The following is a 13,830-nucleotide window of genomic DNA, read 5'->3' as shown; positions in this document are numbered from 1 at the left end:
CATCTAAACTGGCACATGTACATTTTACTGATTGAGAGATGGCATCTGCGTTAGTGATTTTTTAGGAAACTAAAAGGATTGTGGCTTAATTTAAACATATTATGTAAATACAACAAACTTGAAGAAAACAAAAATGCAGAACTATACCGGAATTAAAATTCCGAGGTACGATAATCAGGGCTGAGTGGCACGGGAGTGGTTTTGGTTTTCGGGATTGATCCAGACAAAACGAATGTCCAACAGACGTTCTTCGTAGCTCTGGTTCAAAGTTACGCAAAGGCTTTGTTGACTTTGATATGACCACTCTTCTGTACCATGTTGACGTTGATATGACCACTATTGTGTACCACGTTGACGTCGATATGACCACTATTATATATCATGTTGACGTCGATGTGACCGCCATTCTGTACCATGTTGACGTTGATATGGCTATTATTCTGTACCACGTTGAAGTTGATGTGACCCCTATTCTCTATCATTTTCTTCATGACGTCCCATATTACACTTTATCTTGTCAAGAATATATTGCATTGCAGTGGCAATGATGCGACATTGTGAATACGACTTTTCTATTCCACTATTCGTAAATAAAAGTATTCTAATTTGAATGGTTTGATATTCGATTATCCTGTTAGATAGTACTTGTATGTGAGAGCTGTTTCGGATTGTTTGATTTTTTTTAAGGAAGTGCTAAGAAAATGTGTTCACTAATTTTCAAACATTCCAGCACCCCACTATGCAGTTAGATTACCAAGAAATATAATGGGTTCTAAGTTCATGACTCAATATAAACATTAACCAAGCCTTTCACTGCAAGTGGAAATGGATGCGACAGTGTTTCCATGGAGATGCAGCACATTGGCTACATAACAATTTTTTTAGTATGAAATGAATCCTTCTCGTGCACATTTTGCCAATAGCTTACTTTTATTTAGTAGGATGTAGATAGGGCACTAACCGTAAAGGATCTTTGAGAAATCTATACCATAGTAACAACGTTTCTATGATAATGTATACTGCATAATTGCAGATAGTAAGAATAACATCATGCGGGCATTCTGGATGTTATGCCTGAACAGTTGTTACGTATATCTGATTTAATTCATATATATTTTAATTTGATTTTTTGTCAGTTTTAATTTTTCATTCTTTTGTATGCCATTATAATGTAAATTTATTCACTGGAGATCATGTTTTTTCCGGAAAATTGGTTGACCTGAATCATTCGTTTCATAAACACCAGGTGTTGGCCTGGATGCTGACCTTGATTCAAAATTAGTAAACAAAGTTCTATCTTTGTTTTAAAATTATTGGCTGTTGTCAAGGTCATGATGGGGCTTTGGTTTTAAGATGTAAACAACTGTTTTTTTTTTATTTCTTAGAGAAAATGATTGGTTTTCGTCAGGGTCATTTGTGGTGTACGTGACATAAACACGATCACGTGACCCCCCCCCCCCCTTTGATTTCGCACTTCTGGTTTTTCCATTACTACGTATTTATTAGTTTTAATAGAGATGTATAGAGAGAGATTTCTCAGTTTGGGGCTTTTCACACTGATGTCAAGTTAATTTGCTGTAGCCAGATTTGAGCTATAATTTTCTTCAGATCAGTTGGATTTCAAAAGGATTAATTCTTTATTCTCTGGAAATATTTTGAGGAGTGTTCACGCATACATTTTGGAAAGACATTGCTTACAAGTTTAATTAGGATTTCCAACACCGGAGTGCCATCATTTGTATTTCTACAAAGAACTGTAGATAAGCACAGTACTGACTACAGCTTACGTCATCGTCATCCATCTTGGAATTTCCATCAGGATTCGAACTTGAAATTATTAGTACATTTGTTACTAGGACTTTTGCAAAATAATTCGTAGATTATTCTTAGATTATTTTTTATTTTGATTCTTGAAACCGTAAGTTCTTCTCCTTTTTTCATTTTTACGGAATTTTTACCGGAAAAAAAATTATTTGTTAAATTTTAAAAAGCTTGTTGTTTTCACTCTTTCTGTGTTACTGTTTATACGAGCCTAAACACGTAACACAGTAGTGAGAAAGATTGGCTAAATTTGCATATTTATATTTGAAACCGTGAAATAAGATATAAATCCAATGATGTTTAGACAGATTTCTTGTAATCTTTCCAAAATTAGACAGGTCAAGATTTGATCCACTACATTAAGGAGGTCTCTTCAAAAGCGCCATTGTAAGAATGTATCCTTTAAGTCTGGCTGAATTATTTTGTGTTCACCATCCAGCGTTAGATACACACGAAATAACAGCATGCAGAGAACTTAAAATCGATTAGTAAAGAGGACATCATATTGAAGCTGATTGAGCTTTACCTTGACATGATAACCCAAACACGAAGACATCATTTGGTACCTTGCATATGAAACAATGATTAACTGCCAAAATGGTTATGTTATGAAGACATCATTTGGTACCTTGTATATGAAACAATGATTAACTGCCAAAATGGTTATGTTATGAAGACATCATTTGGTACCTTGCATATGAAACAATGATTAACTGCCAAAATGGTTATATTATGACCAAATGTTTTTAGACACTAAAGTAGTAATAAGCGATACACACATGATTGCATGATACGCTAAAACTCAAAATATTGTATTTTTCAATGCTAAAGTGAGTAATAATGTTGACAGCAAGACACGCATCTGTGGGAACGTTCGGTAGTGTGGATATACAAAATGTCATATACTGACAGGGAACATTTCATTTACAAATACCAAGATAAAAAGGCTCATGTAAGCTTTATGTTGCCTATTGATTTTTCTTTTGAATAAACCTAACGTCACTTTGAAGTTTGACTGTGATTGGTGAAGATCTGAAGATGGCGCTTGTCCACGTCCTTTTGATTTGCGTTCTGGGTTTCTATTGTGGAAGTAAGTTATATATTTTTCAAATAATTTAAATACACTGTAAACTATATATTTCGAGATTATTGAATAATAGCGTTGTAGATGATTTAAAATTGAGGAAATACTATTGAAAAAGAACAAACGTTTGCCGTTTCACGCTAACAAAACGAGGAAGAGGCTTTGGATGGGAAGAACAATATGATTGTTGATGAGATACAATAAACATTGCTGAAACTGGCTGCATTAATTGCACTTTCGTTCTAGAAATTATAGTTACAAAAGAAAAAGAACGTTTATATCCCGTTTTCAGGACCTCAGCATCAACACGGTTCATTGCTTGAAAAATGTTTTCAATTTGTTTTCTTATCTATAATGCATGTAAAGAAAAATTTACAAAATGAGTCAGAGTAATGAGCTTGAAACATTTTTCTTATTATTCGTATTCTTATTATTCTCTTTCTGTTTTTTCTTCATATTATTATTATTATTATTACAACATTTTAAGTGCAGCACAACTTGAATTGTCCTAGCTTATTCTGTGACATTAAGACAGTGAGTTTATTTATAGTCATAGTTTACTTCATTTCGGGGTGAAGTTTATTCTATTTAGTAGTAGATGAAGTAGTTTATTGATATAATTGTTGACGTTGTTACATTTAAACGGGTGTATTGGGTTATATTAACGGTTTAACAGTCATGGTCTATGAAAATGTGCTTGTGTTTTAAGTAAAATATACGATGACACTTACTTTTGTGACAAATCATGAGATACCAGTGAATTTAAGGGAGTGTGTTATTTTAACGAGTTTAACGGTCCAAATTTTTAAAAAAAAGTTTTGTCGTGAAAGTAAAAGTTAAGATGAAAAGATCGTTTAGTGATACAATCAGTTTGTTGCTCTGATCTTTCTTCGAGCAGTTTATGAACATTCATTTTTATCTTGTTTATATATATAAATATGTTGAAGAAGGCTGTGGCATGACCGTTCCATCTGAAGTATCAAATTTGTACGCATGATCAAAGAAATAACAGCATAAAACGTTCGATAGTATTGATGTATAATCACATTTAATACATGGATGTTATATGAAATTAACAATAAATAATTAGTATTTATTACGAGAAAATGTTTCAATTTCTTCTGTTCCAATTTATATAAGTTATATTGTAAGTAATGAAACGCTACTGGGTATAACGAAGAGTAACACGTAGCATGAGTGACCGTGACTGGATTATTCATGGTTAATTAGAGATCTGTGTCACTATGGTATATAACTCTCCTTTTCTTTGGAGGAGGTGAAACCGTTTATGACATATAAGTGTTTTAATTAATATTGATTGTAAAATTACCCCCTGTGTATGAAACACCCTAAAAATACATACCCTATCGGATAACCATGTACTGAATTTTCACGTTCACGGTTTCTTGGAAAATTTAATTTTTCTGTCTTGGAAATATGACAAGTGTTGCTATTTGAAGTGGAATGATATCCTACAGGGAAATCTGCTTGTGGAATAACGAATGGACGGATAAAACATTCTTTCTGACTGGTAGATGCATTATTTGTCATGAATGTTTGCAGATATTGTTTGATTCAGCTGGGGCACAATGGGGTAAACATTCACGATTTTTACTCAGACCAAGCGGAAGACAAAAATGATTGCGTCCCTTGATAAAGGAGTCCCTAGCACGTGGACATCATGACGGAGACAACTGGTATGAGATAACCAGACTGAGATAAGAAAAGTAATGTTCGCAGAACAGGTAGATTTCTCTGTCGCATAGGTGTGGACAAGAATATAAAACGTAATTTCGTATATATATATATATATATATATATATATATATATATATATATATATATATATTACGTTTGATATATTCTTTTCCTCACCCATGAGACAGAGAAATATACCTGTTCTGCTTGCGAACATTACTTTTACATTATATATATATATATATATATATATATATATATATATATATATATATATATATATATATATATATATACTAGATGACATCTAGATTATTCGTGACAAACGTGACCCTATTAAATTACAATACGCTGGAAATGTAAAGTTAAGTAAACATTACAAACCAAGAAAGAGCATATCCCTTGACGGCAGATGTTTATGCGATATATCCACTGAATGATAAACTTAGGGTTAATGACCTCCTTTCGATGAAATGTTCTCGCTTGGATTGTTTAGCTGAGCGAGTTACATAACAATTTACAAACGCGATGTGTGGAAATGGTTTAACAGATCTTAGACGTAAAAAAAAATAAATGAGTGTGCCGATCGTGTTAGGGAACATGGAGAGTCTATCAAAGACTTTTCTAATTTGGAAACAAAACTAAGATTTCCGATAAGGTTAAAGACACAAAACCGGAGAGATTTTATACGAATCAAAATATAAATCAAAGGGAGCTTCGATAGAGATCGTTGATCATAACGCGCTTGGACTTCGGACATTATAATATTTCCACGAAATTGAGCTTTTAAATTGTATGACGGTGATATGTTCGATTTTATCAAATATATCAGTAAGAGCAAACCTGTATCCGTGTAGTTGTTTCCAAGTTCCCATTGCAGATATTATGATCAATTTGTACTGTCTAATGTAAATATTTATCGTGCAGAATCTCTCTATAATGACATAAAACTCTTGCGTTGAAATACACAAAAGATACTGGTGTTATTGAACGACTACTCGGTAATTGTTTTACCGTTCCGTCAGTGCCGCTTACCTTGCTCATTAGGAAAATTCATGGAGGCTAAAACGGTTGGAATTTCTTAAAAATGTCCAAAATAGTTGCGTGGAATAAGGACACAGCATTTGTGGAATAATAAATACGATTATAATATGTTATCTCGGTTGATATGGTTGCATGCTATCCTGGAAGTTTTCTTAGAATGGGAGTGTGTTCTAAGTATTTTAAGCGATTTGGACATCCAGCACACGAGATAACTCGAGTTGAGATAAATGGACCCTTGCCAGATTTTCATTTAACTGGATTTGCTCGAATTGAGTCTTTTGAATTTGCATCGAAAAATCTTCATCCGTTGGTTTGTGTTTTGTTTGGAAGACATTTTAACGAACGCTGTTGGAATCCAATAGTTTTATTACGATATATGCCTGATACAGAAATGTTAATGTCGTTAAGGCTCGGTGAAGCAATATTGTATCGCCCACAAAAACAAGTCTTGTTACCAGAACAAAGGAAATATTCCATTGATGAAAATCTGGATGTTACCGATTTTGAAAATAAACTCGCAAAATATCTTGGCAGGAAATTAATGGTAAATTTACACAAGCAGGATCATAAGATAATAAACGACATTGTACAAGATTAGTTATCGACGATGCTGAGCTCGATTTTATAATCGCTGGTACAACAGAGAAAAATATATTTGTAAGTCGATGCAATGTTAACTTATCGGACCGTCCCAAATTAGATACACTTGTAAGCTACATTAATGGTGACTCAACACAGATTACTCCTTCAAGATCTTTGATGATCGCGTACTTCTCGGTAAATTTGTTATCGATGATAAATAGAGTTTCTATTACCTCGGTTAAAATCGCCACAGATTCATTTTATATCAATAAAAGATACGCAGGATTGCCAAAACAATTACATATTGGGGATGATGCAGCATGGGGAGAATGCAGATTAAAGCTAGAAAAAATAGTTATTCTGAATCTGCTGATCATATTCCCGAGGATATTTATTATAAAAATAGTCTTATGTCAGTGTTGTCATCGGCCTTATTGGCATAGTATCCCGTAGCTAGATATAAGACAGTCTATAATAACGGCTGCGGTGTCTTTGTCAAAACAACACGTGCAATTGAATTATTTCGGAATCTTTACATGATTGTACTAACTCCAACTCACCGACTCACCAGAGAAATAAGCGAGCGCTGAGTAAAATCGTGCACTTATCACAGTTTCATAGATGGAACGGAGATACGTGGACTCCAGAACGAATGGGTGAGGAATACATCCCAAAGATTATTATTTGGGATGAAATATGCACGGTATCCTTGGAGGTATTAAAAATATTTCTTGACTGGTTGTTGACGAGAAATACTGCTGTTATCATTTCTGGTGATCATGGTGAACCACCACCCTTTGTTGAATCATCTCCGCATGAATGGTTGAAAACGTTCGTGGAATATTATAAGGTGATAATTGATGATCATAGAGCTATTGATGAACCGCTGAAAGAATTTAAAAAGTTAATTAGAATGCAACCAGATAAGATTCAATGTGAAATAATGCGAGAAGTAATTTCAGTGACTACTATAAATGATTTTTGGAATTTGTGGAGGCCTGCTGATTTGATAGTTGATAGTCGGAGAACAGTTCGTAATACAATTCAACAGCAATTTTTCTGTTACATGAAGAAAAGTTTTCAGATTTACCTGGGCCATTGTGTTATCAAGCAGCAGATACACGAAAACAAAATGTTGAAGTTGAGATTCCTAGAATTAATGAGAAACAAAAACTCGATGTTAATGAGAGTGTTGTTGTTTCTGTTAGTGCTTTTGAGAGCGCGTTAGCAATGGATGAATCTCCGTGGACTCTAGGGGTATGCTATAACGATTCATTCGTCATAAGGATTAACTATTTCCGATACAAATATATTGATTGTTGATGACCGCATGGTCAAATTTAGTTTATCTAGCAGTGTCGAGAGTCGGAAGATGTGATGCTGACCTGTCTTCAGTGTAATCGACGTAGGGGCACTGGTGTCTTGCCTTTACAGAAGTGAAGGCCTTGGTAATTGTGTATCTTCATGAATTTCTTGTAATTGTTCACGTAGAAATCCACGTTGAGGAGCAGTTGAATCTAATCTATAGATTGCATATATACCCGTGGATCTTACCACGCTGGAAATTTTATGTGTGGTTACACTCCAGACTGAATCAGTAGCACATTTTTACCTCATTCAAGTTCACCAGGTTCATATAATTATAACACAGTATAATTCACTAGTACTAATTGGTTTGAGAAAGATTCATGTTATTGTACTGGTATGTGTTTTTTCGTAATCCCATTTATGGGCTTCATAGAAATTTCACGAGTAATTTCATTATTTAACGCTGTTATCACACTTGATAGTCTTGCAACACATTCACGAGATCTCATGTATTTCTGGACTTTATTTATGGATATTTTCTGCGCATATTGATATCTAAACAATCGCTTAGCAAGTGTTCGATTAAATCGCTCTACAATTGCCAGATCGCGAAAAATGCGATGTGTCCTCGTCTGAATTTAACGTTATGTTGTTTCATCAGATATGTTACTGCACCAATACATTCTTTGCCAGGATCAACATGTAGCAACTGTGGCCATCGTGAGTGTCCTCGTTGATAAATTGGTTCAAACGCAGATGCAACTTCAGTTGCTGTTTTTGTTCATAGTGGTTCTGCTTCTTTACATCTACTTTCAACGTCAACGACAGTCAAAGCGTATTTGCATGTACGAAAATGACGTCTACCAGTTTTAATAGTATCGTGTAGTAAAAACAAAATATCTGCTTGATGAACTTCATTGGGAGAACTGACATCAAAATGTGACTACTGAATTTTTAAAGGTGTTGGTAGGTAAATTTGCCATATTGCCAGTCGTGCTAACCAATCTGCGGCAACAGAACGTGCAACACCTGCCACATAAGCAAGTTTACTAATCGCTGTTCTACACCTCCAATAGACTCTTGGGCTATAATAATTCGATTCCATTATTATACTAACAATAGGGCAACTAATTACCGGCCCCTAGAGTGGTAAGAGCGTCCACCCCGGATGTGGGATTTAGTGGGTTCAAACCCCGACCGAGTCATATCAAAGACTTATAAAAACGGTACTAACAGCTGCCCCGCTAGGCTCTCAGCTTTAAGAAGCTAGTGTTAGGACTGGTCGGCCTGGTGTCAGGATAATGTGACTGGGTGGGACATCATGCTACATGTCTGCAGCATGATGCCTCAGTGCTAGACATCACTCTAAACTGCCACACTGCAGACATCGTATGGATATGACTGTAAACTTGTTAACGCTACTTTAAAAATCTAAATCACATACCTTTCATCGAATATCTTACCAACCAATTAGCAGGCGATTCTCTCAGAAATTTAACGTTTACAGACCTTACCGTGTTTATCAAGTTCACATCTGCAATATGTCGTTGTTGTAAATTTGGATTTTTATACGCGAGATCATAAATGTAACACGCTTGATCAATCGCATTTAATGGATGTTCTCCCGATTTGGATATTTTTTTTCTCAAGTCGGATATCAAGCCGGGTTCCGGGACCACAATAATTATATCAAGGAAGATATTTTTCTTCTGGGTATTTTGCCCATGGAGCTACTGGTAATTTTCCCAGTGAAGATGCAATATCTCCGCGTGATTTATGAGAGATAAATCTGTATTTACTTGTACCACATTTCACACATTTGCCTGGAAGTGGACGCCTTTTATTGTTTTATTATTGTTGTCAATCCACTGGTGAAGAGAGTGCTCTGCATCGAACGCAATATAAATTCATATCATTTATTATATTTCTACAACATGGATATCATTGATTTCTCAGCGACACGAAAGCAATAGCCAATCAAGCATCATGCAGAGCCCCCAAATTATATCACAGCAATTATCATAAGTCCATATGGGTCTGGAAAGACGCAATTGTTGCTTAATATGATAATGAGATGGCTCAAAAGGGATAACTTGTATTTAGTGGCACTATCTGTAGATGATCAGCGATGATACGATGTGCTTAAATATTTTAATGAAGATGAGAAGTCGTCTGATGATATTATTGATTTCATCAGCGATATTGATGAAGCTCCATATGTAGATGATCTCGATGGATCGATTCATAATCTCGTAGTGTACGATGATGTGTTGCTTGACAAACTCCAGCTCGGATATTTTCCCGAGACAGACACAAAAATACCAATATTATATATGTTGCTCAGCGATATAAACAAATACCTAAAGTAATCAGAGATGACTGCAATCTTCTGGTTGTAATTAGAGAAGTTGATACCCACACACTAAGAAACATCCACCAGAACTGGTGCTCAAGCGACATGATATGCTTAAGTTTAAAAACTTCTTGCACGCGCAAGCTACCCCACACGGATTTTTCACAATACATTTACATGATCCTCGGTCGAGGTATCGTTTTGGTCTCGATACAAGTTTTGGTTGCAAGACAGCAGCAGGGGCGGGGTGACGACATTTAGTGAGTGTCCAGGTCGGTAAATGAGGTAGCATACGAAAGCTTCAACACCCGGTTAGAGAGGCCTCTGTCAGTAAGATGTCTCGGTTTAGCGTTTACTTTCATTTTTGCAGGAAGCTTTTATTTCGTGAAATAACACCTAATAAAGTTGTCCGATTCACCCACCACCCCCGCTGATGTTTCGGAATGGCTTCGCGTGGTTCAACCGGAATCCGTAAAGTTTCCTTACAGGTAAAATTACCAATATTATGCTTTCCAAGCTAGGGCGCAAAGCACGCAAGGGCCAATATAATTTCAGGTTCATGACACATCTCGGTATTTTATTCCGTACGAAGCATACTTGGAAGTCTAAGAAAAGCTTTTACATGACAAAACTGCCGCCTACCTTGACAAGAACAAAGTCTGGCATTGCTCATCAGCGCAAGGAATTTTACGGGAAGGAAATCGAAGCAGATCTTCACAACGTCGACAACGCTACAATACTTCTAGTCCTCGACCGTTGTAGTGACGATTACGCAAGGTTGGCTGGCCTTTTATGAGGTGCGTCAAAGATAAAATGTAAATTTGCCGTATCAATAGCCGGTAATTGTTTTAACAATAATTTCAATGATGGATTCCCACCGTGTTAGTCACAATTTTCATGCACGATTCCACACACATATTTGGGTTTTGTAGAGTCTTTCGTAAGGTTCTTTCGGGGCCAAATACAGTCACACTAAAAGTGAAGGGCGACACCAACGATGCAATTTGGCGTTAGGGTGCCAATACCGACGGTAAGTTGGTTTGTACAAATTAACATTTTGGATGCCCTCAGTGGGTCCATGAATGACCACAGAACTTTTGATATCATTTATGGAGCGTGACGGAACATCTATGATTTCCTTTCTCATGGTGACTACAGACTCAAAGCGAAGTAGCCTCCGACGAAAAGTCTCATGCAAAATAATTATCCCAAAATGTGCAGCGAAGACATGCAGTCGTTTATAACATTCCAAACCACAAAGATTATAAACACCCAGCTGGAATGTCCTATGATATTTGAAACATCAGCACTGAGGGAGGTCTCGCTGACGTTAAACGGTCAATCATACGTCTGCCACGCGAAGTTATAGTGTCTTTACCCATGGGCAGCAGAACTTCTCTACCACTATTTTAATTATGCAAACCCAATATGTGGAAATCTTATTTCAGAAGCAATGTGTGCACTTGAGCGTCCACCTAACCATCAAACGTTTATTGATATTACATATTTGCTTAGAAACTACACTTAGGAGTATGCGAATTCATATAGATATTTACGGATGCTCAACCACCCGATGAGGCAGCCTTGATATTGAATCTGACCAGGGTTGCTATTAAGCTAGATTTGACCTACTTTACCAACCAGGTTGTTGTTTACTTCGACCTGGGCAAATTTGTGATTTCTGAAGATCAACTTGGAAGACTTACAACGTATAATGCAGACATCAACGATGTTGTGATCTAGCCTCAAGGTGACATCGCGAAGAACCTGGCCGAAATCGCTGAGAATCGCGGCATCAGGAATTCCGGCATGTCGGTGATCTGTATCTAGCGGCTACATTAATGTCTTAGTGGTTGCATCAAAATAATATGTGGATGCTAAGATTGCAGAGGTGCATTCACCACCATGTTTGGTAACAACATGGGGACCTATCAGTGAAATATTAGTCACTGCAGGAATGTTTGCCCCCACCCCCACCCCTTCCAGAGAGACCGAGCCAAATCATAACAAATATTTGCTTGACAGTGGTGCCAACAAACTCTCGTATCCACAAATTTGTTAAGGTCCAGATAGAAATCGACAATGGTGACCATCTTGATGTATCAATTCCAATTCGTGGCTAGCTTGGAGTCATCGCATTAGCACGAGAAACCGCTTGATGTCGAACCAACATAGACTCAACTAAGAAGAGTTAAATCTCAACTTTTATTCAGTAAAATAACACTTATCGTTTCTGACATCAATCAATGGCGCAAGCGACATAGTTCATATAGTTCTAACTGAAGATGGTTGTAAGCCACCAAAAGATATTCCTCAAGTACATATTTTATTTTTATGGTAGTTGTACCAGTGAAAGTATTTGGTTAGACGAGCGTGTGCAAGTTTGCACCTGTGAAGGCAATCTTGTCTAGCAATTATACTTTGCGATAATATTATTAATAGAGTGTGTGTATGGGTGTGACTTTGACTTGTCACTTAACGTTAACAATTTTTCAGTCATATCGCTACGATGTATGGTGTGTGGCACCTTACAGTAATGTCTGTCACTGGGACATCATGTCGCAGACATGTGGCATGAGTTCTCAACCCAGATACATTATACTGGCACTAGCCAGACCAGTCCTAACACTAACCTCTTAATGCTGAGCGCCAATCGAGGTAGCTATTAGTATCCATTTTTATAAATTTTTGGTATGACTCAGCCGGGGATCGAACCCTCGACTTTCCGCATCCGAGGCGGACGCTCTAACCACTAGGCCACCGGAGCGGTGAATAGAAGAACAATGCTATTCCCTAAGAGTTACCGACGTGAGAAAAGAATTGAAGCGGAACAACAGCTGCGAGATTAAATCGTCATGGAAACTATATTACTCATGGTTGTATGTGCAATTTACGGAATCGCAGAAGCGAGCAATGTCGGTCTTGTTGCTGCTAGAATCCTTGCTGCAGCAGCTATCAAAGATTCATCTCTTAGATTTGCTGTCGGGGATGTATCGGTAGCAACCGCCGCCTCAGGTGGTGCTTGGATAATAATTTCATTACTACTGTGTTCTAAAATACGTATCTATTCTTAACATCTGGCAGTGGCACAAGGCAGTCTCAACACAATTGCCAACCTGTACACGATAGCGATTCAGGATAAAACGATTAGCATGGCTAAGCTGGAAACTGAAAACCACCGACGTATCCGAGCATAATATACGGAAATGGGGCGTTAGCGACCCAAAACAAGTAACTAAAGTACAGGGTGTAAAAATCGATCAAATAGTTACCCATACATTTTGATCGGTAAGCCAGTGTGTTTGCAAATATATTAATCTGACCGGAACACCTCATGGAAACTTCCCTTTGGTAGTATTAGTATGATAATAACAGCTTGTTTGGATACTGATATAGGTCAAAGCCTTCTCTGCCTCATTACTTTCCCATTCCATCACATTGTATTGGGGCACTTCAAGATTTGTTGAGGGAGGGGGAGGGGCTCTTGCGGGTTACAATAAGGGACACGAGCGCAATCGTGTGTGGTGCGATGTGAGAGTCAAGTGGAATGTAGAAGGCATTGACCTAGATTACTAACCTGAATCTTAGATCGATACTATAATACCATTTCTTGTATCGTGTTAAAATTATATCGCTCATAACTGTATCTTAGCCAACTTCCTTTATTCTCCAATCTGGTTAGTTTATATTTTTCTTGTGTCTTCTTAAGTCATCATCAGTCATATACATTTCTAATTTGTAATGGATTTCAACCCAATTAGCAACAAATACATTCTTCCCTCTAATATATATATATATATATATATATATATATATATATATATATATATATATATATATATATATATATATATATATATATATATATATATATATATATATATATATATATATATATATATATATGTGTGTGTGTGTGTGTGTGTGTGTGTGTGTGTGT

Source organism: Sinohyriopsis cumingii, unplaced genomic scaffold (genome assembly GCF_028554795.1).
Source record: "Sinohyriopsis cumingii isolate HCF-2022 unplaced genomic scaffold, ASM2855479v2 utg002715l, whole genome shotgun sequence".
NCBI lineage: Eukaryota > Metazoa > Mollusca > Bivalvia > Unionida > Unionidae > Sinohyriopsis > Sinohyriopsis cumingii.
Note: the sequence above shows the minus strand (reverse complement) of the source record.